This window comes from Puma concolor, chromosome B3 (genome assembly GCF_028749965.1).
Source record: "Puma concolor isolate L17-30 chromosome B3, mPumCon1.1.hap2, whole genome shotgun sequence".
NCBI lineage: Eukaryota > Metazoa > Chordata > Mammalia > Carnivora > Felidae > Puma > Puma concolor.
Genome location: NC_141672.1, coordinates 76,236,869 through 76,241,756, shown reverse-complemented (window position 1 = coordinate 76,241,756; position 4,888 = coordinate 76,236,869). Strand labels below are relative to the sequence as shown.

The following is a 4,888-nucleotide window of genomic DNA, read 5'->3' as shown; positions in this document are numbered from 1 at the left end:
TGTAATCCGTGGATCTTTGCAAGTTTATGGGTAAATGTCTGGGATGTAGCAGGGGTTGGCATAGCCCATGGGTCAAAGCTGTCTACCACCTGTCTTTGTAAATGAAGTTTTATTGGAAAAACAGCCATGCCCACTTATGTATGCATTGGCTATGGCTGTTTGTACTAGAACAGCAAAGTTGAGCTGAGATATGACTTCAAAGCCTCAAGTAGTTACTATTTGACCCTTTACAGGAAAAAGTTTGCCAACCCCTGGGAGATAGGAGTTACATGAGAATTTTTAGATTTGGAGATCTCTGTTTGATGAAAACAAAACAATAATGGCATATTTCTAATAATCTGTGTGACCAACTTAGAATACTCCCCTTGGTTTTGATACTTTTGTGCTCTTTATGTCACTTGCACTACATGAAAGACAAATGGACTAATGGCATTCTACAAATAAAGGCACCACAGTTGTTTAAATGGAGAAAACTATTTAGGAAAGTTTGGTTATGATATAGCACATGGTACTGCAGACAGGACCAACTCCCAAGAACCTGTTCCCACAGTTACCGCAATGTTTCCATTGGAAGAGGGTGTATCAGTCACATTTCTTGTTTAGATGTATCAACACACAATACAGTAGATGTAAGAGTAGCAGTAAATGCAAATATTTTTTCTTCAGCGCTGATTTTTTGGGGGTGTTTTATTACATTCAGTCATTTTACATTGGTAAAATGGCAGGTTAAACGGATATCTTGAATAGAAAAGTAAATATACTAGTAATATCTAAACATAATAATTTAGACAACAGTATATTAAGCTCCAAATCATTTCAATCAAGTAAGTTGTTGAACTACACAATCTATAGTATTCTTTTAATCAGCCTCCAGCAACCCTTTAGTTTTGGGCAAATATGATCCTTCACATTCTTTTAATTTGAATTTGATCAATTGTATATTTTGCTTGCATTTTTTTTTGTTTGGTGTTGTAATCGTGAGACCTAGGAGCCTAAAACATTTGTATTTAATTTAATTTTGCTTTATATTAAGCCATCCTAATATTAAAAAAATAGTATAAGAGTGGTTCCTTAAATTTTTTTTTTCAACGTTTATTTATTTTTGGGACAGAGAGAGACAGAGCATGAACGGGCGAGGGGCAGAGAGAGAGGGAGACACAGAATCGGAAACAGGCTCCAGACTCTGAGCCATCAGCCCAGAGCCCGACACGGGGCTCGAACCCACGGACCCCGAGATCGTGACCTGGCTGAAGTCGGACGCTTAACCGACTGCGCCACCCAGGCGCCCCAATAGTGGTTCCCTATATGAAAAACTGTACTTTACTCAACGTTGAGAAATACTGAGAACCTGTTTTTCAGGTCTGGGGTCTGACTCTGGAAGAAGCTGATCACACCAGAGGACTGAGTCATATGCCCTCATAGAGACTATACTTCATAGTAAAGTGTATCTACCGAACATATCCACACATTCATTTATTCGTTCGTTCTTCAGATATTTTTTGAGCATCTCCTAATGGCCTGTATAGTTTGAGAAACTTGCTGCTGAGACTAATAAGATTAAGTTCGTGACCTCAGGAGCACCAAGTCTAGTTTGAAAAAAAAAAAAAAAAAAACGCAAATGATTCTAATCTGGTGCAGTAATGACAGTGTAGATATGTGTGCAAGGTATAGTGGGAAAAGAAGGGGGCACTAAGAGTGCCCTAGCAGATCCAGGGGAGTCCTTTCCCAGGGACATGGTGTGTAAATTGGTTCTTTTAAAAAAAAAAACTTAAAATCCATTTTAAAAAATTCATTTTTGAGGGAGAGAGAGAGACAGAGGGGGAGACACAGAATTTGAAGCAGGCTCCAGGCTCTGAGCTGTCAGCCTGCCACGGGGCTCAAACTCACAGGCCGTGAGATCATGACCTGAATCAAAGTCGGATGCTTAACCTACTGAGCTACCCACCCCTCCCTGTGAACTGGTTCTTAAAGAATGAATAGGAGTTACTTATGCAAAGGTAGGAGAGAGAAGGGAGGACATTCTCAGCAGAGAATCCCTTGGTTCGAGGGGAACAGCAGAGGAATATGTCAAGCAAACATCTCAAATCATGCTCTTTTATATGCTTTCAGGATACCCTAAACCTAGCTTAATACTCAGCAAGAACAGACATTAGATGCTGGGATTAGGGAGATTTAAGGAGCCATATTGCCCTGGTCTTAAAGAGGGTGACAGAGGATTACCCACTGTCTCAGCCTCAGGCACCACCTTGAAGTCTACAAAAAGTGTTTGGTGTTTGCTTCCTGGAGGCCTACCCCTCACCCCAGACATCTATTTCCCTTCTATGCCTGCAGCTCTAACTCCATTCCAGGGTAAATACCAGTTCAGCTGTAAAGCAGCCTGCAGGGTCAGAGAGGAACCACAGGGAGGCGCTGCTCCCTTCAGTTAGTCGTTTGACACAAATTCATCACACATTCGTCGTGTGTTTCTGAGCACGTATGTCTTTCTTTAGAGCCTGTGATATGACCTTGCAGGGCCGTTTGGCTTGCTTCACACGGGAGTCAAGATTTCCTAGGCGATTCCACCAAAGGATCAAGAAACTGGAGGAACAACCCTCTCAGCTTTGGGTGTATTCCCAAATGAAACCTTCCACTGCTTCTCCACAGGCCATGCCGTCTGCTTCCTACTTAGGACTTTCAGTCTTGCTGATATTGAGTAAGTAACATTTATTCAAAATTCCTAAGATGTTCTAGTCCTTGATTATAGGATGACTTTTAACCCCTGCCAAACTGGAGACTATCCTTACATTATCAATATAACAAAGTCTTTAACTTTTTTTTTTTTTTTCCAGGAGGGATCAATGGAGACTCAGTGACCCAGACAGAAGGTCCTGTTACCCTCTTTGAGGGGACACCTTTGACCCTGAATTGCACTTACCAGAGCACCTACACAGTTTTTGTTTTCTGGTATGCCCAGTACCCAAACAAAGCTCCTCAATTGCTCCTGAAAAGCTTATCAGAAAACCAGAGGGCAGAGCATCACGGTTTTCACGCCAGTCTTGTTAAGAGTGACAGCTCCTTCCACCTGCAGAAACGCTCTGTGAGAATGTCAGACTCCGCTGTGTACTACTGCGTCCTAGGAGGCACAGTGAGATCGCCTGCAGGGGGAGCCAGCACAAACCCAGAGGGGGGCAGGAGGGCCCTGGATGTGAGCAGCCTGGGAGGGGAGAATGATGATTTCTCTCTAGTTAGAGTCTTGTGCTGGGCGCGGCCCCCAGGGAACAGATACCTGATGCCTCTGCCCTCAGGCACCCCGAGTTTTACTTCGAGCTAGGAATGGAAGGAGGCAATGTAGGTGAAAACTTAGATTATCATTATGCCTATACATAGAATCCTATAGTCAATGGCCTTTTGTGTCTGGTTTCTTTCACACAGCATCAGCTTTTCAAGGTGTATCCATGTATCAGTACTTTAGTACTTCTGTGGCTGCGCAATAATCCATTGTATGGATACCCTATATTTTCTTTGTCCATTCATCAGTTGATGGGCATTTTGGTTGTTTCCACTTTTTGTGAAAACACTCATGTACAGGAGCTCTGCTCCTTCAAACTTGAATATATTTTAAGTTAGAGATTTCTGGGTATTTTTTCGTTTTGTTTTTTGCTTTATTTGGGACTAACGTTTCTTTGTGGATATGCAATTGAATAAATATGAGAAAATGCTCCTTACAAATAATGACTTATACTAAAGTAAGATATTATTCTAAGCTATATATATATATTCATTCAAGAAAATTTGGCACCTACTCATATGTGCCAGTCATTTTAATAAGTATTGAGAATATATTTTAGGTAACAGAGTCTCCTCCTTTAGGATTTTATAAAAATTTTGTGTGCATTAAAATACCACACAAGTCTTAAAATCATGCTTTTTTTTTTTTTTAACAAATCATTTTATTCATTTACTGAACTGTGTTTGTTCCTAAATATTTGTGGTGCTTACAGCTTTGCTTTTTGGGTTTTTGTTGGTGGTGGTGGTGTTACTGTTGTTTTTTAGGGCAAGAGTGACTGGGGGAGAGAGACACAAAGAGAGAGAGAAAGAGAGGAATCTTAAGCAGGCTCCACACTTAGTGCAGAGCCTGACATGGGGCTCAATCTCATGACCCTGGGATCATGACCTGAGCCAAAATCAAGAGTCGGTCACTCAGCCAACTGAGCTGCCCAAGCGCCCCTATGGTGCTTAGAGTTTTATGGGCACTGGGCTAAGCACTTTAAATTCCCCCCCTCCTAGATACTACCAAATTCTCATTTGACAGATGACGAAATTGAGGTTTAGTGATGTTAAGTGACTTATTCAAGGTTACATAACCAGCTGGGAGCAGAAGTTGGCCAGACCCAAATCTGACGTGTGACCAATATTTTAACAACTATTTGGTTGAACGTTCCAGAAATCTGTCTTCTTTTTTTCCCCAGAATTCAACTGTAATCTTAGATTTCATAATTGTTGATGTTTTCATTTGAAGAAGAACCCAATGCAATATTAAAAGCTGCAGTTTACTCATTTGGCAACCACAGAAGTGTGTATGTATATATGTATATATATATCTATATATATCTATCTATATCTATATCTATATCTATACCTATATCTATATCTATGTCTATATATATATCTTTACATATTGAAGCCAAAAAACCCAGTCACCATTTTTATGTTCTTGAACCCTGAAGTTGCTCATATGCTCTCTGATTGAATACAGCTCTCATATTTGAAGAGCCACAGCTGAGCCCCAGTGGCTGTTATCAGGAGACATACAGGTACTTGCCATGGAAATGGGGATTATATTTTCCAAATACAAACAAAAATTCTTCATATAGCAAATATGTCTACTCACTGAGAGTGCAGGACACAG

The 4,888-nt window shown here is 40.7% G+C and overlaps 1 long non-coding RNA gene across 1 annotated transcript; it reads left to right on the top strand.

The window, feature by feature from the left end:
- The first annotated feature begins 2,120 nt into the window (after positions 1–2,120).
- LOC112855690 (uncharacterized) lies at positions 2,121–4,552 on the top strand. Its single transcript, XR_015251878.1, has 2 exons — positions 2,121–2,692; positions 2,829–4,552. It is a non-coding gene; the product is annotated as an uncharacterized LOC112855690 (long non-coding RNA).
- The last annotated feature ends 336 nt before the right edge of the window (positions 4,553–4,888 follow it).